Source organism: Bubalus kerabau, chromosome 16 (genome assembly GCF_029407905.1).
Source record: "Bubalus kerabau isolate K-KA32 ecotype Philippines breed swamp buffalo chromosome 16, PCC_UOA_SB_1v2, whole genome shotgun sequence".
NCBI lineage: Eukaryota > Metazoa > Chordata > Mammalia > Artiodactyla > Bovidae > Bubalus > Bubalus kerabau.
In genome coordinates, this window is record NC_073639.1 from 46,114,007 (window position 1) to 46,139,722 (window position 25,716).

Genomic DNA, 25,716 nt, shown 5'->3' on the forward strand with positions numbered 1-25,716 from the left:
TTAAAATACATTTTATTCTCACTCAATGGGTGAAAGCAGAAATTAGAAGGGCAAGCTGTTAACCAAAATTATTCAGCAGACCTCCCCTGTATTTCTTATATCATGTAAGAGGGAACAAAAAGGAGAAGAAAAGAAACAAATAAATAATATAAAACATAGCTACAAAGGTTTCCAAATCTGCATATGGTTAGAGATTTTAATATGTAATCATAGACTCTTTCTTCACTCTCTCCTTTTCCACATTACTTTTTAAAAATTAATTTATTTTTTAATTGAAGAATAATTGCTTTACAGAATTGTGTTGGTTTTTGCCAAACATTAACATGAATCAGCCATACACATTACTTTTTTTTAATTTAATTTTATTTTTTAACTTTACAATATTGTATTGGTTTTGCCATATATCAATATGAATCCGCCACAGATATACATGTGTTCCCCATCCTGAACCCTCCTCCCTCCTCCCTCCCCATACCATCCCTCTGGGTCATCCCAGTGCACCAGCCCCAAGCATCCAGTATCGTGCATCAAACCTGGACTGGCGACTCATTTCATATATGATATTATACATGTTTCAGTGCCATTCTCTCAAATCATCCCACCCTCTCCCTCTCCCACAGAGTTCAAAAGACTGTTCTATACATCAGTGTCTCTTTTGCTGTCTCGTATACAGGGTTATTGTAACCATCTTTCTAAATTCCATATATATGTGTTATTATACTGTATTGGTATTTTTCTTTCTGGCTTACTTCACTGTGTATAATAGGCTCCAGTTTCATCCACCTCATTAGAACTGATTCAAATGTATTCTTTTTAATGGCTGAGTAATACTCCATTGTGTATATGTACCACAGCTTTCTTACCATTCATCTGCTGATGGACATCTAGGTTGCTTCCATTACTTTTTTTTTTAACTTATTTATTTATATTTGACTGTACCGGGTCTTCATTGCTGCATGGGCTTTCTCTTGTGGCAGGCAGGGACTACTCCCTAGTTGTGATTCTTGGACTGTTCATTTCAGTGGCTTCTGTTGTTGCACAGCACAGACTCTAGGGCATGAAGGCTTCAGTATTTGTGGCATGCAGGCTCAGTAATTGTAGTTCCCAAACTCTAGAGCACAGGGTCAGTAGTTGTGGCACATGGGCTTAGTTGCTCCATTGCATGAGGGATCTTCCCAGACAAGGGATCAAACCCGTGTCTCCTGCATTGGCAGGCAGATTCTTTACCATTGAGCCACCAGTCAAACTCTTCACATTACTTTTGTAAGCACTTCAGCTAGTCAGATGTCTTTCTTTGAACCCAAACTTTCATTCATCCAGGATGTGAGTCCCTTATGGTCTTCCCTTTTTGGAACTTCTGGAGTTTTCTTTTGCTATGGTTACTAGACAAGAGAATGCAAGAGACACTGCAGGAGACTGTGAATCACTTCTCTATTGTATATGCATTTATCCTCTCCCCAGTTCAGGGTACACCATTTCTATTTCAGCATGGCAGGCTGTTGTGCACGTGCAGTCTCACGGTTCAGTGGATAAGATGGGATAGGAATATTGGGTTATAGAATCATGTTGTATTCTGTGGACAGAAGCCAAGAGTCTACTAGCGCCCAGTGGCAAGTCAGAAACTATTTTTGAAATGGAAAAGAGTTGCAAGCAGCAGGGAACAAGGTCTTACCTCAAACCCCAGGCATCTGTGCTGTGATTCTCTTATTAGAGGTTGCCATAGTCTCTATACTAGCATCTGTCTGCCTCAGACACTTCAAATACCATTGGGTCTACTAGATATCAAGTAACTTGCCCTGTAGCCTGCACCTACTGTTGTAGTTTATTTCTTGGGGCCCAACTGGCAGCCTTATACGTGAATACCAATAAATATGACACAGCAGCAAGCCTACATGTGGTACACATCATCATTTTGTACACAAAAATCCAAGTACACAAAATCCAAGCTAATCTACCAGGCTTTCCTTCCTTCTGTGTGGTATGTGCCGAAACCAACAATGAACCTCAGATCAATGATGCTGAAAAACTTAACCTGTGAGGGAGACGCTCTAACCTCTGAGGGGTTTATCTCTCATACTCTGTCAGACATGTTTTTACAAGGCATATAAGTGGCTTGCTGCTTCTGGCTCATCAGGTCCAGTTTACATAGTGTCATCAATATAATGTACCCCGCTTAAAGTTCTGCTGTAGAGATTATCACATCCAGAGCAGTTTCTGTGTCTCTCTTGAGGAAATGGAAAGATAAAACTCTTATTATTGGCCTAAAGACAATGAAAGATGTTGGTGTGAGGAAGAATTGGCTTCTTCTTTGGAAGTAAATTTTCATGCATGGATATGCTTCCCAGGTGGAACTAGTGGTAAAGAAACTGCCTGCCAATGCAGGAGATGTGAGACTCAGGTTCAATCCCTGTGTCGGGAAGATCCCCTGGAGGAGGGCATGGCAACCCACTACAGTATTCTTGCCTGGAGAATCATATGGACAGAGGAGCCTGGTGGCTACAGTCCACTGGGTTGTAAAGAGTCAGACACAACTGAAGCAACTTAATAGGCAGGCATGCAACATGCACATATATACATATATATTTGCATATAGGGGATGGTGCTTCACTGGTGGCTCAGATGGTAAAGAATCTGCCTGCAATGCAGGAGACCTGGGTTCAATCCCTGGGTCAGGAAGAGCCCCTGGAGAAGAGAATGAATACTCACTCCAGTGTTCTTGCCTGAGAAATCCCATGGACACAGGATCCTGGTGGGCTACAATTCACAGTGTTGTAAGAGTCGAATATGACTGAGCAACTTTTCACTTTTCCCTTTCAGAGTTAAAAGGTTGTTTCTGTTTGCGCAGGAATTCTGGAAAATTTTGGATTTCTGGGTTTCTAGCCTCACCCAAGTCGGTACCAGTGTCTTCATCCAACACATCAGAGTTCCATTATATTAGGGCCCTGTGGCAGAGCCCTTAATTGGCAGTGCACACGGTTTACTTAGGCTTCCCCAAGCCATAAATTTTCTGCTACTATATGAGAGGAGATACTCATTCAAACTTCAAAGAGGCTTTCTGGTTCTCCATGCATACTGTGAATTGTATGGTCATAGGTTTTAATTTCTCAGTTCCCCTGTGTTTGTCCTCTGGGACCAGAAAAAGAAGCTGGAATGCTCCAGTATTTCAAAGCGCTGCTGCTGTCATATCCACAAAACCCCACAGTTACCTCACTTCCCTCCAGCCCCCTCTGCCCTTTGTCAGTGACAATGCTGATAATGATGATGTCACCATTTGCTAGACCTTACCCAAGTCCTACCCACCCACTTTGTAAAAAGCACATTCCTTGCTCCTCAAATGTGTGAGCAACCCAAACCTTGAATTCCATCATAAGGTATTGTTTCCTAGGGCCATTTGCAACACCCATTACTTCTCTATCTGGGTCCTAGCATAAAATAGATGACATACACAAAGGAATGTTTCAAGGGTATTTTACTTACAAAGTGCATATGAGCAAAGGAAACCTCAAAATTTAGTAAAAAAAAAAAAAAAAATCCAAGGTAGTAGCCATAGAGCTGTTGACATCTTTAAGCAGGAGATGAGAGAGGAAACAGGTAACCTGAACCCAAAAGGACTGTTCTGAGGAGAAGGCCATCTTGAAAGGTGCAGTGATCTTTGGCTACAGGACCCAAGTCACCTGAGGTGAACTGTCAGAAGGAAGCTGGAGGAAGAAATATCCTAACCTCTCTCTGCTTTATTCCTCTAGTCACCTGAGCAAGATCCCTGTTGGCTAAAGTCAATAGGAAGTAGAGTGAGGAAAGCTATTAATGATTAATGTCACTCTTAGAGGTGAGCTTCTACAGGATAGAGAAGGGAAGGGAGTGAACTTGAAGAAGAAATGAAGATATATACAGTACACAAGAGCCATTATTTCTTAAACAGGATTGAGATTCAGTTAAAGGGTAGAATATGAGATAAACTGCTTCATGACAGCTATCGATGGGGAAGACACTATTTTCATTTTCAGTGGTTTACAAGTAGATGGCTTGTTTGATTGTTCAACTTGGCAGTAGTTCCCAGAGGAGAGGCAGAAAAGGACAGACAGCATTGGTCTGGCTGACTTGGGTTCAGATACACTTATTGTACCTTGAGAGAGAACGTAATGGAGGAATGATTTCACAGGAGTCTCTGTGAGCCACAGTGGTGCAATCAGTGACATACTAGATTAGCCCTTCCCCAGCTCTGCTGGGATCCTGCTATGATGGCCATAATGAAGAGCCAAGCAGTTCTATGCCAGCTTCGCAGCGTGAGGTCTTTGTCACTATAGGAACACCTCATAAAGCACGTAGATGCTCTCACACAGGGCACTAGCATCAGGTGAGAAATGTACATTGTAAAATGGTTTCATTATCCATGAGGGATTGATAAAGGGCCAGAGTCAGGTACCTGGGCAGGACTTTGTGAGCCCCCATGAGACAACACCAGAGACTCTCAAAGTACAGTACTTTGGGGCAAAGTACTATATTTTGCAGAAGACAAAAGCCAATGAAATTTTGAACATTGTTACTAAAAAGTACCGATTTTGAATTCATAGCCTGAAGCGATCTGGGGAAACACATTTTATACCATGGGGATCAGTTTTTAAGGGATTGGTTACCTTTCCTATGACCAAACTTGAAATTATTCTGATCTTCTGAAATTACTTCCTCAGATGTAACGTTATTAATAAGAATACAATCCTACCTTTGGACTTAGAAAGACACAAATTTGCCATTGTTTTCAATATAGACTAGTAAGTATTAAAAAATATCCTCTGGTAGTTTTTTTTTTCTGGAATATAGCAAACATAATTTATAAAAAGCTTTATTAGTAGAGCAGTTATCCTAAGGAATTCTAATATAAATAATATTAAAGAATGAACAGTATAATTTTAGAAATATTTCACATGGAAATAGGTTCATCTACACCATTTTTCTAGATTCTACATATATGTGTTAATACACAACATTTGTTTTTCTCTTTCTGACTTATTTCACTCTGTTTGATAGTCTCTAGGTCCATCCATGTCTCTGCAAATGGCATTATTTTGCTTTTCATGACTGAGTAATATTTCATTATATAAATATATATGTGCCACACCTTTTTCATCCATTCCTCTGTCAATAGACATTTAGGTTATCTCTATGTCCTGGCTATTGCAAACAATGCTGTAGTGAACACTGAGGCACTACTCGGTGATGACCCAAGTGGGAAGGGAATTTAAAACAGAGGGGAGACAAGTATACATACGCCTGATTTACTTTGCTGTACAGCAGAAAATAGCACAACAATGTAAAGCAACAATGCTCTGATAAAAAATTTTTTTAAGATATCACATGAAGAATAATAAGTGAATATAATACTTGGGTGGATTGTACAAATGCCTATATTTGATCAAGTCAATTTAAATTCTTTATATACTGAAATTTTTATTTTTATTGCTCAGTTACATTTTAATCCATTCAATAAATATGATTAGTCATGTAGGTTGAGTACCAGAGAAATTGAAGTTAATGTGATAGTTTTTGCCTTCAGAAAGCACCTATTTTAGTGAGAGAAACAATTTGTTGCAATGAAGGAATACAATGTTATGGGAAGTTACTTTTCCTCAAAAAAAAAAAGTCATGATTCTAATGATAAGGAAGATAAAATTTGTCCCTGCACAGAGACCTGTAGAAATGCAGAATAAGAAAGATTTCAATCTCAAAGTCTCTGCCAGTTTTGAACTGCAAAATGTAAGGCTGAGCTGGATTAATGTTTTATTTAACAGAGCATTTTAACAAGTCCTTGGATGAGCAAAAGTGGATCTATAGCTAAGAAGAGGCAGAGAAAACCTGGTTCTACTTATTTTTTAAAAGGAGTAGAGTTGAATTTCCAGGAGACACCCAGTACAAGTGGCTCAGAAAACAGAGAAGTGAAGAAACACAGCATAGCAGGAACCAGGATACTACAGAGAAGAGGGTCAAAAATTCCTGGGAAAAAGGACATAAAGTACTTACTAAAAAAATGAATCTAGTATTCCAAGTTAGGTTGTCCTGCTAAGATGTAACCTTTGCCCTAATTCCCCTTGAAACTTTGCTGTGGGGGTTAAGATTCACTTCTGTATTAACAGAGAGCAGAAAGAAGTTACTGCAGGGGTTCTGGATATTCAGAGCAATATCTACAGCTCTGTCATACATTTCAGAAAGCTCTGCTTTGACGGGGGGAAAATACATAACTATTAAAGACTGAAAATATTAATCTATTTTAACAAGGCAGTGCTCAAATTCTTATATCTGAATGAAACAGGATTGAAGAAGAGTTTCTTTTTCTTAAAAAAAAAATTCATTTGGTTCATGAAGTTTTATACAAATAGTAACAACAAAAATTTGGCTCCACATGCCTTAAAAATAAAATAAATATATTGACTCATAGAACTATAATAACAGATTTACAATAGGATCTGATTGACCTAATCACTGTCATCTAAGACTTGAGATGAAATCTTCTCTCTCCCTTTTTTTAAATAGATTCCACATATAAGTGATACCATATTTATATTTCTCTGTCAGACTTCTCTTCATATGATAATCTCTAGCTGCATCCATGTTGATGCAAACGGCATTTTGTTTTCTGTTGTTTAGTCATGAAATCCTGCCCGACTCTTTGTGACCCCCTGAACTGCAGCACACCAGTCTTCCCTGTCCTTCATTATCTCCCTGAGTTTGCTCAAGAACAACATTGCATAGGAACCTGGTACATGAATCAAGGTAAATTGGATGAGGTCAAACAGGTGATGACAAGAGTGAACACTGACATTTTAGGAATCGGTGAACTAAAATGGATGGAAATGGGTGAATTTAATTCAGATGACCATTTTGGCCAAGAATCCTTTAGAAGGAATGGAGTAGCCCTTATAGTCAACAGAAGAGTGCAAAATGCAGTATTTGGATGCAGTCTCAAAAATGACAGAATGATTTTGGTTCATTTCCAAGGCAAACCATTCAACATCACAGTAATCCAAGTCTATGTCCCAACCACTAATGCCGAAGAAGATGAAACTAAATGATTCTGTCTTTTTGTAGCTTTGTGATACTCCACTATCTATAGATAGATAGATATCTACATATATCTTCTTTATCCATTCCTCTGTCAATGGACATTTAGGTTTCTTCCATGTCCAGGAAGGTTGTCTTTAGTTGTTCAGTCCTTAAGTCATGTCCGACTCTTTGTGAGCCCATGCTCTGTAGCTTGCAAGGCTCCTCTGTCCTCCACTGTCTCCCAGAGTTTGCTCAAAGTCATGTCCAGTGAGTCAGTGATGCTCTCTAACCATCTCATCCTCTGCTACCACTTTCTCCTTTTGCCTGCAATCTTTCCCAGCATCAGGGGCTTTTCCAATGAGTAGGCTGTTTGCATCAAGTGGAAAGTATTGGAGCTTCAGCTTCAGCAAACAGACCTTCCAATGAATACTCAGGATTGATTTCCTTTAGGACTGACTGAGTTCATCTCCTTGTAGTCCAAGGGACTCTCAAGAGTCTTCTCTAGCACCACAGTTCAAAAGCATCAATTCTTCGGCATACAGCTTTCTTTATGGCCCAATTCTCAAATCCAAACATGACTATGGAAAAACCATAGCTTTGACTATATGGATCTTTCTCAGCAAAGTTATGTCTCTACTTTTTAATACACTGTCTAGGTTTGTCAAAGCTTTTCTTCCAAGGAACATATGTCTTTTAATTTTCATGGCTGCAGTCACAGTCCACAGTAATTTTGGAGCCCAAGAAAGTAAAATATATTACTGCTTCCAATTTTTCCCCTTCTGTTTGTCATAAAGGAATGGGACCGAATGCCATGATCTTAATCTTTTTAATGCTGAGTTTTAAGCTAGCTTTTTCATGCTCCTCTTTCATGCTCATCAAGAAGCTCTTTAGTTCCTCTTCACTTTCTGAAATTAGAGTGGTATCATCTGCATTTCTGAGGCTGTTGATATTTCTCCTGGCAATGTTAATTCCAGCTTGTTATTCATCTAACCCAGCATTTTGCATGATGTACTATGCATAGAAGTTAAATAAAGAGGGTGGCACTATTTCAAAATAAGGAGAGTCCTAATTTAGAACCAGTCATTGTTTCAAATCCCATTCTAACTATTGCTTCTTGACATCCATACAGGTTTCTCAGGAGACAGAGGTGATCTGGCACTCCCAACTTTTTAAGAATTTTCCACAGTTTGTTGTGATCCAGTCAAAAGTTTTAGCATAGTCAATGAAGCAGAAATAGATGTCTTTTTCTGGAATTCCCATGCTTTCTCCATGATCCAACAAACGTTGCCAATTTGATCTCTGGTTCCTCTGCCTCTTTAAAACTCAACTTGTCCATCTGGAAGTCCTCGGTTCATGTACTTGCTGAAGCCTAGGTTGAAGGATTTTAAGCATAATCTTGCTATCATGTGAACTGCGTGTAATTGTGTGGTAGTTTGAACATTCTTTGACATTGCCTTTCTTTAGGATTGGAATAAAACTGACCTCTTTCCATCCTGTGATCACCACTGAGTTTTCTAAATTTGCTTAAATATTGAGTGCAGTACTTTCACAGCATCATCTTTTAGGATTTTAAGTAGCTAAGCTGGAATTCCATCGCCTCCACTAGTGTTGCTTCTAGTAATGCTTCCTAATGTCTGGCTCTAGGTAAGCAATCAAACCACTGTGGTTATCTGGGTCATTAAGGCCTTTTCTTACCACCTCTACTTAACATCTTCTGCATTTGTTAGGTCCATACTATTTCTGTCCTTTATTGTGCTCACCTTGGCATAAAATTTTCCCTTGGTATCACTAATTTTCTTGAAAAGAGCTCTAGTCTTTCCCACGGTACTGTTTTCCTCTTCTTCTTTGCCTTGTTCACTTAAGAAGGACTTCTTATCTCTCCTTGGTATTCTCTGGAGCTCTGCATTCTGTTGAGTATATCTTTCCCTTTCTCCACTGCCTTTCACTTCTCTTCGTCCCTCAGCTATTTGCAATGGCTTTGGTCACTGCGTCCTATACATTGTTATGAACCTCTATCCATAGTTCTCCAGGCAGTCTGTCTATTAGATCTCATCCTTTGAATCTATTCCTCACCTCCACTGCATAATCAGTAAGGGGTTTGATTTAGGTTATACCTGAATGGGCTAGTTGTTTTCCCTAATTTCTTCAATTTAAGCCTGAATTTTGCAATAAGGAGCTCATGATCTGAGGCACAGTTAGCTCCAGGTCTTGTTTTCACTGACTATATAGAGTTTCTCCATCTTTACCTGCAAAGAATATAGTCAATCTGACTTCAGTATTGACCATCTGATGATCTCCATAGGTACAGTCACTTGCTGTGTTGTTGGTAAAGGGTATTTTCTGTGACCAACGTGTTCTCTTGACAAAATTATGTTTGTCCTCTTTGCTTTTGCCCTCTCCATTTTTCACTCCAAGTCCAAACTTGCCTGTTTTCCATGTATCTCTTGACTTTCTACTTTTTCATTCCAATCCCCTATGATGAAAAGGGCATCTTTTTTTTTTTTTTTCCCTTGCTCATTCTAGAGGTGTTATAGGTCTTCATAGGACTGGTCAACTTCAGCTTCTTCAGCATCAGTGGTTGAAGCATAGACTTGGATTATTGTGATATTGAATGGTTTGCCTTGGAAATGAACAGAGATTATTCTTTTTTTAGATTACATCCAAGGTAGTAAAGAATCTGCCTTCCAGTGCAGGAGACTTAAGAGACATGAGTTCCATCTCTGGTTTGGGAAGATCCCCTAAAGGAAGGCATGGCAACCCATTCCAGTATTCTTGCCTGGAAAATCCTATGGACAGAGAGCCTTAGGCAGGTTATAGTCCATAGGATGGCAAAGAGTTGAACACAACTGAAGTGACTTAGCACACACACAGAAACTGCATTTGGGACTCTTGTTGACTATGAAGGTACTCCATTTGCTCTAAGGGATTATTGCCCACAGTAGTAGATATAGTAGTCATCTGAATTAAATTCATCCATTCCTGTCCATTTTAGTTCACTTATTCCTAAGATTCACAAGCTGGAATCAAGCTTTCTGGGAGTAATATCAATAACCTCAGATATGCAGATGACACCACCCTTATGGCAGAAAGTGAAGAGGAACTAAAGACTGATGAAAGTGAAAGAGGAGAGTGAAAAAGCTGGCTTAAAACTCAACATTCAGAAAACAAAGATCATAGCATCTGGTCCCATCACTTCATGGCAAATAGATGGAGAAACAATGGAAACAGTGAGAGACTTTATGTACTTGAGCTCCAAAATCACTGTAGATGGTGACTGCACACATGAAATTAAAAGATGCTTGCTCCTTGGAAGAGAAGCCATGACCAACCTAGACAGCATATTTAAAGGCAGAGACATTACTTTGCCAACAAAGGTCTATCTAGTCAAAACTAGTTTTTCCAGTAGTCATGAAGGGATAAAGAAAGCTGAGCGCTGAAGAATTGATGCTTTTGAACTGTAGGGTTGGAGAAGACTCTTTAGAGTCCCTTGGACTGCAAGGAGATCCAACCAGTCCATCCTAAAGATCAGTCCTGGGTGTTCATTGGCAGGACTGATGTTGAAGCTGAAGCGCCAATGCTTTAGCCACCTGATGTGAAGAACTGACTCATTAGAAAATATCCTGATACTGGGAAAGATTGAAGGCAGGAGGAGAAGGGGATGACAGAGGATTAGATGGTTGGATGGCATCACTGACTCAATGAACATGAGTTTGAGCAAGCTCCAGGAGTCGGTGATAGATAGAGAAACCTGGTGTGCTGCAGTTCATGGGGTCGCAAAGAGTCGGACACAACTGAGTGACTGAACTGAACTAATTTCTAAGATGTCGCTGTTCAATCTTACTATCTCTTGCTTGACCATGTCCAGTGTACCTTGATTCATGGATGTAACATTCCAGATTCCTATGCAATATTGTTCTTTACAGCATCAGAGTTTACTTTCACCAGCACACACCTCCAGAATTGAGTGTCATTCCTGTTTTGGCCCAGCTGATTTCATTCTTACTGGAGCTGTTAGTAATTACCCTCTGCTCTTCCCCAGTAGCATGTTGGACACCTTGCAACCTGAGGGGCTCATCCTCTAGTATCACATATTTTTGCCTTTTCACAATGTCTTTGGGGTTCTCTAGGCAAGAATACTGGGGTGGATTGCCATTTCCTTCTCTACTGGATCACATTTTGTCAGAACTCTTCACTTGACCCATCTTGAGTGGCCCTGCCTGGCATGGCTCATAGCTTCACTGAGTTGCACAAGCCCCTTTGCCATGACGAGGCAGTGGTTTTTGAAGGATATATGTGTATAAAGGGTATATGTGTATATAAATCATTTTTCTGTATACCAGAAACAAATATAACATTGTAAATCAACTATAATTCAATTTTTTAAAAAAATGAAATCTCATGGTGGTAGCAACTGGTGTTTCCTCTAGCCAAAGCAAGAACAATCTTTTTTTCAACTTTCCAACAAAACATTTGAAGATTTAAGATTTATGTTTATTGACTTGCCTAGGTCACATGTCCAGCTTTAACCCAATGCCTATGTCCAGGAAAGAAGAAATAATAGGGATTGGATTTGGGACTCACCACTAAAGCCAGGAGTTAGTGGGTGTGTGATGCTGTGACCAGGGAGAAGGAGGGAGAAAGTAGTGCAGAGCAGAGAGATCATCCTGTCCCCCAGAGAGGATAATCCTAATAAAGGAGAAATTTTATGACTTTATAGGAGAAACATGCTTTGTCTCATCTTAGAAGCATTTACATTGATTCAATCACTTAAATACTATGTGCTATGATTATAGCCTTCTGTTCATTTCAAAGGCTATTCCTTGAACATTGTATAAATTCCGCTCACACCATAAACTCTGGTGCAACAGCATCATTTGCTACCGCAGTACAGCTTGAGAAAAGTTCAAGGCCCTGAAAGTGCTTTGAGGCCCAAATTAACCCTCAACTGCACTAAATACCATCTCTTTTCCCAGCAGTTTTATAACATCATAAATATTTTTGGGTCTGATATCACTAATGAGTTCCATAAAAGAATTTCTAGCCCACAAACATCCTAGTTCAAATTCTTTTTGGCCACACTAATTAGGTATTTTATGTAACTGTGCATGGTTGGACAGCTATTTTTAATAATTAAAGTTAACAAAATTTTATGATGTCCTGACAGAAAGACAAGACTTTTGTTTTTATTGTCGGTTGGTTTTTGTTTGTTTGCTTCCTCTCACTAGGCATTAAAACAGAGCCACGTCTGAGAGATTTTTGCTGCTCCATATGGAAGAACATAACTAAAAAACATGTTTCTGATGGTGACATTAAAGCAGAATTTCAGTTCAAGTACACCCTATTTCACCTCAGTATCAAAAGTACTCACCAAAATGAGGAAACCAACCACTTGAAGTTGCTAAAGTTAATTTTAAATTCGCACTGTTTATGTAGGTCTTTATTCCTTTTGAGAAAGTACTTCAGTCAAATTAGACACAAAACCTCATTCAGATGCCTCATTACCCTTCCTTTTCCCTGAAATGCATTACAGAGCGGATGTTAATGACAAGAAGGCTTTTGTTCTCCCTCTTTCAGAAGAATCCTAAAGAAGGAGAACTATTTTCTTTCTCTCACCTCTAACCCCCTTTGAAATGTTTTGCTGGGTTTTTAGTCCTAGAGGCAGAAGGATGCCCTTGTCCTAGGGTCATATTTAATAGGTTTTGAATTAAAGTGTCAAACACTGAAGGGTGTAGTTCTGAAGTTACCGGAAAGTTAAGACTGAAAATGTCAACCGTTAGACAATTTCTCTGATGTGAAGGATGGAGATGGGTTTCTTGTTTACTTTGGATTTATTTTTCATGAGAGTTGTGAGGAATGGGGTTCTTCACAAGACATGGGAAAATATGGAAGGGCTTGGGGGCTGGTAGAAGCCCAAAACGGGTGGAATGTGAGGACCTGGAGAGACAGAGAACCCTAAGCACCATGGCCTTGATGTTGGGCAAAATTTCTGTGCTCAGGCTCTGGTGGAAAGATAGAGCTGCTCACAGCATCTGAAAGATCATGCACCTCAGAAAATGACTTGATGCCCTGGAGACAAGAATTCTTTCTCATATTTGCCAAGCATTGCTAAGTTCCCCAGTTTACCATCTGAAAGGAAAGGGTCCTTTGAAATAGAAAGTACTGACAAACTTTAATTTCTCACCACCCAGGGGAAGTGAGGGAATAGATTCAATTAAGTTTAGAAAAATAAGGGCACTACAGACTTTTCTTGTACCTTCTGTTGACTTAAAAAAAAAAACAAAAACACACAACATGAGAGTTGCACGTTAAGTTTTATTTGAGGCAAAGTGAGAATTGCAGCCTCAGAGATAGCACCTCAGATAGCTCTGAGAAACTACTCCAAATAGGCAAGTGGGTACATCAGTATATATGTGATTTTGGTGAAGGGAAAGTACATGCATTCTAGTACATATTTTTTTGCAGGAGGTTTCTGCTAGCTATGGTGATCCAAGGATGAAAGAGCAGATAAAACCAAGAAGGGTCTTGGAATGCAGAAATGGAAAAACCAGACCCTTATCATCCTTCCCTTCCCTATGTTGTAACTATTAATGTAACAGTATAACCTGTCTCCCCTCTTACCCCATAAGGAGGAGGTATTTGCCTTACTCTTCCTCCCACCCAGTATACATGCCTCATCCAATTAGCAAATGACCCGCAAGAACCCTATCCCACTCCCTGTACCCTGGGTATAAAAGTGGACTAAGACCCCCCCATTCAAGGTCAGTTCTCCCTTGAGCTGGCCTGCTGTTCTAATAGCATCTCCCACTCTAATAAACTTTATTTCCCTCTCATTCTGTCTCATGTCTGGAAATTCTTTTCCAACCTGCACCCAGACCACAACACTAGCCATGAGGAGCAGTCATCACCATAAAGGATTTTAGTGCTTTTCTAGGTATGAAGAGATATAAGAATTGGGCTCATAAAATTGGTTCCTGAAAAATATCTAGCTATCTAAGGACTTATTCTGTCATTTTTCCCTGAGCAAAGAGTGTCTCATTTCGGCTCTCCAAAACTGCTGTCTGCATTTCTGCTCTCCTTTAAGGAGTTCAGGTGTTAATGGTCAGCAGCTGCAGTAGCACATGATTTAATCCTTGTAGAGGCAGATGGCAAGTGCCCATGGCAAGTGCCAATTTGTAGTTGACACTTCCTTACAAGTATAAGTGGAAATCACACTCTCTGTTTGTTATTTTAACCTTTGTTCAGCACTGCTGTCCAGCTGACACCAACCATCAAAATTCTCTTTGAGTTGCCATTTCCAAATATTAAAAAAAAAATTCCTTCTTCAACTTCTAAACAGAAGATAGAAAGAATTACTTGTAACAATAACCCTGTATATGAGACAGCAAAAGAGACACTGACGTATAGAACAGTCTTTTGGACTCTGTGGGAGAGGGAGAGGGTGGGATGATTTGGGAGAATGGCATTGAAACATGTATAATATCATATATGAAACGAGTCGCCAGTCCAGGTTTGATGCACGATACTGGATGCTTGGGGCTGGTGCACTGGGATGACCCAGAGGGATGGTACAGGGAGGGAGGAGGGAAGAGGGTTCAGGATGGGGAACATGTGTATACCTGTGGCGGATTCATGTTGCTATATGGCAAAACCAATACAATATTGTAAAGTTAAAAAAAAATGCTTCAGTAGACATTAAAGCCCCTTTTAAAGCTGAAACAGAATGAAATGAAGACAGAATTTATTGTATTAGGATGACAACAGCCACAGACTCAGGTAGAGGCATCTTTAGAACACTTGCTACCAAGCAGCTTTTAGAGTTAATAAGAGAACAAACAGGTAGGGAAGAGTCACCAGAGCACAGAAACTTTGGACCTTTTCAAGTAAGGTTTTTTGCAAATGCAAACATACACAGAAACTAGCCGAACTACTTGCTCTCCAGTTATGATAAAAACAAGGTACAGGGAAAAGGCTGAGGTTAAGTAGAATAAAATTCATACAGCTCAAATTTCTCCATAGATAAACAAGGAAATTTGGGTCTAAAAGAACCACACATATCCATGGCATTCTTTAAATGGTGTTTCTGTATTTACTATTTGTTATATTTGGTGTATAAATTTCAAAGCTGCTTTTAAAATCCAACAGTGTTTCAAAATTATCTTATGTTGCCAAAGGAACATGAACAGCAAATCTTGGTTATTAACCTTGAAATTGATTAGTGGAATGATGGGCGGGATGATCTCTAGCCTTTATGCTACAATTTAGAACCAAGATATCATTGTTCAGGTAAACAAAATTGTGTTCACACTAGTACGTATTGTTATCTTTCATATATGAGTAGTATTGCTTTATTCCATTTACCCTCATAGTGCATAAAAGGAATTGTGTTGTATGCAGGAAGTTCTAAAACAGCTATCTTTATTGAGTACTTACTATGTGCCAGGTACTGCCTTATTCTATCTTCGTTGTAACCCTATTCTGCATAATATTATTTTAAAGGGGAACAGTCCTGAAATTTACATTGCCCTGACTTAGTAGTAAATGGCAGACCAAGGATGTAAATATGGATTGTGTCTCATCTCTAAAGCCATATGTGACCCACCATTCTACATTTTAAATGCATACTAAAATCATAGTAGTGCTACCATGCAGTACTTTTCTTTTGCTGCCTTGCTTATTTAACTTATCATAATCCCCTGAAGACCCATCTATATTGAAGCTGAATAATATTCCACTGTCTATATATATATATGCATGCTTCTTCCTACTATTTCAATCATCACTAACTTGTTCACCATATAATTGTTGAAGCCTTTTGTGCCAGGCAGTGGGGCGTTGGGTATACAAAGACAAACATGTCAGATATGTTCCTGTTCTTATGCAATTTTGTTTAATGTTTTCTAATAGAGAGTCAAACATTATCAAGTTAATATATTTCAAGTCTACATAAGTAATGGGAAGAAGTAGACAAACAGCACTGTCTTTTAATGAAGAGTCATCTGAAAAGTCAATTTAAAGCTGTTACCTAAAGGAATAGAAGGAAGAACCACATCTTTCAACATATTTACCAAGTTCAACTTTGGGGTTCATATCATTCAAAGGAGCAAGAGGCACACCCCAGGGAAACTGGTGATTGCCCCAAGATACCCCAGTGATCAACAACAAATTAATGTGCTCACCAGATGTCCATTGACAGATAAATGGATAAAGAAGTTTTTTTGTACATATATACCATGGAAAATTACTCAGCCATAAAAGGAATGCATTTGAGTCAGGGCTAGTAAGGTGGATGAACCCAGAGCCTATTATACTGAGTGAAATAAGTTGGAAAGAGAAAAATAGATATTATCTATTAACACATATATATGGAATCTAGAAAGATGGTACTGATGAATCTATTGGCAGGGCGGCAATGGAGGTCCTGAGAGTCATTGAGGACAGACTTATGGACCAGCGAGGGGGGAGTAGGAAAGAGAAGGTGGGGTGATTGGAGAAAGTAGCAAGGAAACATTCACTAAGATATGTAAACATAGATAGCTAGTGAGAACTTGCTGTATAACTCAGGGAACTCCAATCAGGGATCTGTGACAAGCTAGAGGTGTAGGATGGGGCGGGAGGTGAGATGGAGGCTCAAGAGGCAAGCGACATATGTATACCTATGGTTGATCCAAACTGATGTATGGCAAAAGCCAACACTACTGCAATTATCCCTTAATTAAAAATAAATAAATTAAAAAAAAATAATACTGTGCTCTTTCTCCCTGACTACATAGTTGCAGAATCCTTTTGAAACTCCTTTGTGAAAACAGAGAAGAAAACATTAGTGTAGAGTTACCTATAAGTAGACTAAGCAGCTCAGAATATGGCATGGATTTAGTCGTATTTACATTGGAAATTCTCCAGACAGCAGGGCTGGGAGAGTGAGTGATTAAAGGCACAGATTTGTTATTATGTATTGCTATTGTTTTTCATTAAGGTGAAAAAGTTTAAAACAGTTAAGGAGTTTTTGAAGCTTGTTGGAGAGAATTTCAAGGTGGCATCTGAGTTCAGCAGGGAAGATCCAGGATATGTACCATGGCTGCCTTGAGATAGAAAAGGAGGTCAGAGGAGAGCCTGAGGTCAAAGTGCAACCCATTCTCTAAGACAGAAGCCTTAACCAGAAGTGAAACAAGTGTGAAGGGTTCAGGGCAAAATCTTTGAAAGAAAGACATAGCCTGAGGACATGACATAAACTAATCAGTTTATGTCATGTCCTCAGGCTATGTCTTTCTTTCAAAAACCAAATGGGTTGAAGATGGCAGGGGAGTCAAAAGAACCACAGTTGCTTTTGAACTGGGGTGTTGGAGAAGACTCCTGAGAGTCCCTTGGGCTGCAAGGAGATCCAACCAGTCCATCCTAAAGGAAATCAGTCCTGAATCTTCATTGAAAGGATTGATACTGAAGCTGACACTACAATACTTTGGCCACCTGATGCAAAGAACTGACTCATTGGAAAAGACCCTGATGCTGGGAAAGATTGAAGGTAGGAGGAGAAAGGGATGACAGGATGAGATGGTTGGATGGCATCACTGACTCAATGGACATGAGTCTGAGTAAACTCTGGGAGCTGGTGATAGACAGGGAGGCCTGGCGTGCTGTAGTCCATGGGGTCTCAAAGAGTCAAACATGACTGAGTGACTGAACTGAACGGTAGGGAAGTCAACTTCCACTAGACCTTGAGCCTCATTATATGCTTTTCTAACACATCAGCTATATGACATACCCACAGGTGACAAGACAGTTCCAAGGCTAACCATAAAAGGTCAAAAAGTGAGCAGTGGCCCAATTTCTGGAAATCCCCTCCTCTTTTCCAAAATAATTGGAATGATCCTCCCACTCATTAGCTTATGAAATCACCCAGCCCATAAAACTTAACCACACCACATTTCAAGGCTCTTCTTATCTTCTGAGTTGGCCCACCCTCTGTGTGTGGAGTGTGTTTCTCTTGAAATAGATCCACTTCTTACCTACCACTTCATCTCTGAGTTCTTTCGAGACAAAGCAAGACCCTGAGATTCACCAGGAACAGAAGGTTGGGCAAGAGTTGAGTATTAGTCAATATCTCCAGTCAGATTCCCCTAAAGCAGAACCTGAATCACAGATCCAAATGCAAGTGATGTATGAAGCTGCCCTTAGGAGAAACCAAGAAGAGAAAGAAAAGCCAGAGCCAGAAGGGAAAAAGCCAAGGAGAGTGCAACTTCCCCAGGGAGCCCCAGGTTCAATCTGACCCCTCAGGGAATCCTCGAGGAGTTGGAAATGTAAATCCCATCTCAGAGTTGAAGGGTCTGGACTTCTGTCATACACACAGTCGGTTCTAGTTTCAGGCTATCCTGACCAGAGAACACATGACCTGGGGGCCCTTTCCACTGACCAGGCCACGTCCATGTCCAGAGCATCCTCTGAAGCAGGTTTAGCCATGGTCTTTCCACATAAAGACACATCTGAACTGAAGGATGGATGCTAGAAACAAATCTGAGAGGAGCTGAGAAATGTAGAAGGATCTGTAATAGCACTTGTTAAATTCTAAATAAATACAAGTGACCAAGAGAACAATATAGGGCAAAGAGGAAGAGGATGAGAATGAATTGAGCTTCTGGACTAAGATGCCGAGGACATGCCTCCCTGCTCAGGGCTCAAAGCATGGTCATCCCCATGGAGGCAGGTATTGTGCAAGAAAGGCCCAAGACTGAATCCCAGAGGCAACAAAGATGTTGAGCAAGGATACCCAAGGAGATAGGTAAGGTGGTCTGGTATTCCCATCTGTTTAAGAATTTTCCACAGTTTGTTATGATCCACACAGTCAAAGTCTTTAGAATAGTCAATGAGCAGAAGTAGATGTTTTTTTTGGAATTCCCTTGATTTTTCTATGATCCAACAGATGTTGGCAATTTGATCTCTGGTTCCTCTGCCTTTTCTAAATCCAGCTTGTACATATGAAAATTCTCAGTTCCCATATTGCCGAAGCCTAGCTTGAAAGATTTTGAGAATAACCGTGCAAGCATGTGAAATGAGTGAAATTGTACGGTAGTTTCAACTTTCTTTGGTTTTGCCTTCTTTGGAACTGGAATGAAAACTGAGCTTTTCCAGTCCTATGGCCACTGCTGAGTTTTCCAAATTTGCTGACATATTGACATAGCACTTACACAGCATCATCTTTTAGGGTTTTAAGTAGCTCAGCTGGAATTCCATGATTTCTACTAACTTTGTTGGTAGTTATGCTTTCTAAGGCCCACTTGACTTCACACTCCAGGATGTCTGGCTCTAGGTGAGTGACCATCTTGGTTATCCAGGTCAAAGAGATAAAAACCCAGAAAGACAATAAGCAATCACTACTCTGATAAAGGAAATGGTTAAAGGGTAATTCCCTTTGTCACAATTCTATTCAGCCAGTATGTCAGGCAGGAGCGATAGATGAACAATAGATGATTAAGGGTTAAATGGGGGTGAATCTTCTGACTCATTCAATTTACCTGATTTGTTGTCAAATCATTTTCCTAATCCAGGAATATAGTTTATTGCAATATATTGAGTATAATTCCCAATATGTATATACATGAATATATATGTGCATTTATATAGTTCCCAATATGTATACTGTATATATAGTAGGTCCTCATTTGTTACCTATTTTAAGGGAATCTGAATTAGAATTGGGCTCTGAGTAGAAACTAGCACTAACTAGTTACAGAGTGGTGTCTCCAGCAGCCAGCTTAAGCCCATAGGACCAAGGTGCAAGCCAAATAGACACAGAATAAATCTTGGGAAAAATTTGAAATAGGCTCCCCAGATGAGGCCTCAAAGTTTTCAGATCTGAGAACTTCTTAAGACTGCTATTCATCTAGACTCCTTGAAAGGAAAGTGTTGTCTTGCTATTGGGTTAATGGAGACTTCACCTACCACAGTTCAGTTTAGTTCAGTTCAGTTGCTCAGTTGTGTCCGACTCTTTGCAACCCCATGGACTGCAGCATGCCAGGCCTCCTCATTCATCACCAACTCCCTGAGCTTGCTCAAACTCAGGTCCACTGAGTTGGTGATGCCATCCAACCATCTCATCCTCTGTCATCCCCTTCTCCTCCTGCCTTCAATCTTTCGCACCACAGAAGGGGTTAAATAAATCTAAGGCCAGAAATGCTGATGAACACTGAGGTGACGTCTTAGAAGCATCCTCATTGGAAGAAAGCCACAGGGCAAAGTTCATTCATAAAATAGAAGTGGGATGAATAGATGTAAGCTATTATATATAGGATGGATAAGCAAGGTCTTACTGTGTAGCACAGAGAACTCTATTCAATATTCTGTGACAAATCACAATGGAAAAGAATCTGAGAAGAATGCTTATATATATATATAAAACTGACTTTGTTGTACAGCAGAAATTAATACAACATTGCAAATTAACTATACTCCAATAAAATTTAAAAATATAAATTAAAAAATAAAATAGAAGTGATGAATTTAAGAATGGCAGGAGGATGGGGGTATTGAGCGGGGGCCCCCACACACTAGAGGGTTGCCTCAAGTTGCATTTGTAAACTTTCATTTTTAAATGAAAGTCTATTTACCGAAGAGTAACAAAGAAAATACAGAGTTCCATCTTTCTAATCCTGTGTACGAGACAGCAAAAGAGACACTGATGTATAGAACAGTCTTATGGACTCTGTGGGAGAGGGAGAGGGTGGGAAGATTTGGGAGAATGGCATTGAACCATGTAAAATATCATGTATGAAACGAGTTGCCAGTCCAGGTTCAATGCACGATACTGGATGCTTGGGGCTGGTGCACTGGGACAACCCAGAGGGATGGTATGGGGAGGGAGGAGGGAGGAGGGTTCAGGGTGGGAAACACATGTATACCTGTGGCGGATTCATTTTTATGTTTGGCAAAACTAATACAATTATGTAAAATTTAAAAATAAAATAAAATTAAAAAAAAACAAAGAAAATACAGAGTTCCCTATACTTTCTCCCAGCTTTCTTTCACACCAACATAGTAAGTAAACATGGTATGCATATCAAATGCTAGAATATAAACATTAGTGTTGTAACTGACTTACAGACTCCCTTCTGTATCCCTAAAATTTTTGTCAATGTCCTTTTTCTGTTCCAAGATCTCTCCACATTGCCTTTAGTTCTCATGTCTTCCCAGCTTCCTCCAAACCAGGAGTGTTTCCGTATTTTTTTTTAACTTTAACACTTTCAAAGAGGACTTGTCAAGTCATCACAGAATGTCCCTCAGTTTGACTTTCTCTAATGTTTTATTATGATGAAGCCAGCGTTCAAGTTAGATTTTAAAAATAACCCACATAACATAGTTATACAAAGTTTGTAAGGAACACAACTAAGGCCAAGGAACACCAAAAAAATGGAAAGATCAACAAAGAGAAAGTTGTATGATAAAACTAACATCAGGCAAAATAAAATGTAGAACTAAAGGAGAAAGGTGTGAAATGAGGCTAAATAGCACAATTCATAGAAAAAAATGCAACCAAGTGCAGTAATGCAACACAAAATGTCAGTCTTGAATTCAAATGTGTGCAAATTATATATATGTGTGTGTGTGGAGAAGGCAATGGCAACCCACTCCAGTACTCTTGCCTGGAAAATCCCATGGACGGAGGAGCCTGGTAGGCTGCAGTCCATGGGGTCGCTAAGAGTTGGACATGACTGAGCAACTTCACTTTCACTTTTCACTTTCATGCATTGGAGAGGAAATGGCAACCCACTCCAGTGTTCTTGCTTGGAGAATCCCAGGGACGGGGCAGCCTGGTGGGCTGCCATCTATGGGGTTGCACAGAGTTAGACACGACTGAAGTGACTTGGCAGCAGCAGCAGCAACATGTGTGTGTGTGTGTGTGTGTGTGTGTGTAATATGTATAGAGAAAAATATTTATAAAGTCTTAAAATATACAGAGCCAAATCTAATGGGATTATGAAAAGAAAATGACGAGTTTTAAGCATTTTTTTCACAGATTTTTAAAAAATGATTTATTTATTTATTTATTTTTGGCTGCACTGGGTCTTTGATGCTACATGTGGGCTTTTCCCTAGTTGTGGTGAGTGGGGGCCACTCTGTTTGTGGTGCTCAGGCTTCTCATTGCTGTGACTTCTGTTGTGGAGCTAAGGTTCTAGGTGCATGGGTTCAGTAGGTACGGTTCCTAGGCTCTAGAGCACAGGCTCAGGAGTTGTGGCATATGGGTTTAGTTGCTTTGCAGCTTGTGGGATCTTCCCAAAGCAAGGATTGAACCTGTGTCCCCTGTATTGGCAGGCAGATTCTTAACCACAGGAGCATCAGAGAAGTCGTTTTTCACAGACTACATTCACCAATCACATCTAGTAAATAAAAATATCAATAATAAAATAGTAGCCCCCCAAAAAAGATACCCCTAATGATAGCCAAACATACCATGAATTTGGATTCTAGAAGTCACAGTTCAGTTCACTTCAGTTGCTCAGTTGTGTCCGACTCTTTGCAACCCCATGAATCTCAGCACGCCAGGCCTCCCTGTCCAACACCAACTCCCGGAGTTCACTCAGACACAAGTCCATCGAGTCAGTGATGCCATCCAGCCATCTCATCCTCTGTCGTCCTCTTCTCTTCCTGCCCCCAATCCCTCCCAGCATCAGAGTCTTTTCCAATGAGTCGACTCTTCGCATGAGGTGGCCAAAGTACTGGAGTTTCAGCTTCAGCATCATTCCCTTCAAAGAAATCCCAGGGCTGATCTCCTTCAGAATGGACTGGTTGGATCTCCTTGCAGTCCAAGGGACTCTCAAGAGTTTTCTCCACAGTTCAAAAGCATAAATTCTTTGGTGCTCAGCCTTCTTCACAGTCCAACTCTCACATCCATACATGACCACTGGAAAACCATAGCTTTGACTAGACGAACCTTTGTTGGCAAAGTAATGTCTCTGCTTTTGAATATGCTATCTAGGTTGGTCATAACTTTCCTTCCAAGGAGTAAGCGTCTTTTAATTTCATGGCTGCAGTCACCATCTGCAGTGATTTTGGAGCCCAGAAAAATAAAGTCTGACACTGTTTCCACTGTTTCCCCATCTATTTCCCATGAAGTGATGGGATCAGATGCCATGATCTTCGTTTTCTGAATGTTGAGCTTTAAGCCAACTTTTTCAGTCTCCTCTTTCACTTTCTTCAAGAGGCTTTTGAGTTCCTCTTCACTTTCTGCCATAAGGGTGGTGTCCTCTGCATATCTGAGGTTAGTGATATTTCTCCTGGCAATCTTGATTCCAGTTTGTGCTTATTCCAGCCCAGCATTTCTCATGATGTACTCTGCATATAAGTTAAATAAGCAGGGTGACAATATATAGCCTTGACGTATTCCTTTTCCTATTTGGAACCAGTCTGTTGTTCCATGTCTAGAAGTCACACTCCTAAGTAATTTTAGTTACAGAATAAAGTAAAAATAAACTTAAAATCCTTTGTACCTCAGCTTCAACAAAAATGCATATAAAATTTGTGGCATGCAGCAGTAATTAAAGAGGAATTTATAGCAGTAAACGCATTCAGAAAATATGAATGGTTGGAAAAACAACCTAAGCATTTGAATCAAGATGTTTGGGAAAGAACAACAAAATAAGTCCAAAGAAAATAGAAGAAAGAAAATACTGAAGAGAAAAAGATAAATTAATGAAGTATAATTATGCATCAAATCAGAGTTGGTCAATGAAAAGCTAAACCAATTCTGTCATAAGACTAGCAAAATTGAAAACATTTCTGTGACTGAGAAAAGAGAAGTTATGAGTAAATATTACAAAGATAGAAAGTAATATGGATCATATTGGAGTATAGATGTTCCAAAGCATTATTTCATGGATAATTGTCAGTAATTTAAAAACCAAATATAATAGATAATTTCCTGGAGAAAAATGAATTATCAAAATTCATCTAAGAAGAAAAGAATCTGCATAGACAAATTGCACTTTTTAAAAAATGTACTTAGAATAATAAATGTCTTTCAATTTACCTTCAGTAGCAGAACACTAGATGTGTTTTATGGGAGTGAAAGCTCCAGGCTTATTTAATTTCTTCCAATCTAGGAAGAAATAAGAAGGTACATTTTATGAAATGAGTGTAATCTTGAAGCATAAATAGAATATGGATGCTATAAGAAAATGATATTATTGGCCAATGTCACTTATATACGTATAAAACAATTCACATAACTCTTAAAAGACTGTACTAAATGTAAAAGGAATGTTCTAAAAATAATATGTCACAGACAAAAAAAAAACAGTTTATCCCAGGTATTATTTCAAGTTAGAAAGTCTTTTAACACAGATGTTACAGTTTATGAGAGAAAAGCAATATAATTGTGTCAGTAGCTGCAAATTGAGACAACGAGTTTATTTAGCATATCATTTTGGGCTCCGAAAGCACTGCAGATGGTGACTGCAGCCATAAAATTAAAAGACACTTGCACCCTGGAAGAAAAGCTATGACAAACCTAGACAGCATATTAAAAAACAGAGATATTACTTTGCTGACAAATGTCCATCTAGTCAAAGCTATGGTTTTTCCAGTAGTCATGTATGGATGTGAGAGTTGGGCTATAAAGAAAGCTGAGTGCTGAAGAATTGATGTTTTTGAACTGTGGTGTTGAAGAAGACTCTTCAGAGTCCCCTGGGCTGCAAGGAGATCCAACCAGTCCATCCTAAAGGAGGTCAGTCCTGGGTGTTCATTGGAAGGACTGATGCTGAAGCTAAAACACGAATATTTTGGCCATCTGATGCAAAGAACTGACTCATTGGAAAAGACCCTGATGCTGGGAAAGATCAAAGGTAGGAAGAGAAGGGGATGACAGAGGACGAGATGGTTGGATGGCATCACCGACTCGATGGACATGAGTTTGAGTAAGCTACGGGATTTGGTGATGGATAGGGAAGATGGACAGGAAGGCCTGGCATGCTGCGATTCATGGGGTTGCAAAGTGCCGGACACGACTGAGCAACTGAACTGAACTGTGCATATGAGCTTGGTGAAATTTCTACAGGTTAAATTCTGATTACACTACTTGTTGAATTGAGGGTGTGAATTAAGTTCTTTCTTACAATCTTGATAGAAGTGTCAATTGGTACTATTACTGTAGAAAAATTTTGTTACCAATTAATTTTTTAATTGCACAGAGGGTCTATCTGTAGTTATTTGCTATACAAAGTCATTCTCTGATAAATAATAGAGCACAAAAGCAAAATATGTTTATTTTAGCATTGTTTGAAATTAAAATTTTGAAACAATATGATTACTTAAATAAAATATGATACATGCATATGATTAAATAATCTGTGGATCTTTCTGAATAGTCTCAAAAAACCTAATGTTGTGAGTGATGCATATAGTTAGCATTAATGTAAATTTAAAAACATTAATACTTGTACATTTTTTTCTTTAAAATAGTATTAAATTTGTTTTGAAAAATACAAACAAATTGATAATCATGGTTCTCTCTAGGTGTAAGTGCAGAGAATCAAGATAAAGTCTTAGAGGTCATGATGATTTCAAGTTTATCTTAAAGGTTTTAAGTTTTTTTTTTTTTTAAGACAAAATATTCATGTGTATTTATCAATAAAAAGAATAAAATAAAACTTCAATCAAATATTCTGGGAAGTTGAGGTGATTTAATTCTATGTTGGA

At 39.2% G+C, this 25,716-nt stretch overlaps 1 long non-coding RNA gene across 1 annotated transcript in view; it reads left to right on the plus strand.

Annotated features, from left to right (window-relative positions):
• The window catches only part of LOC129629553 (uncharacterized), a 48,513-nt gene that overhangs the window by 1,591 nt on the left and 21,206 nt on the right, over positions 1 to 25,716 (plus strand). The gene's annotated exons all lie outside the window — the stretch shown is intronic.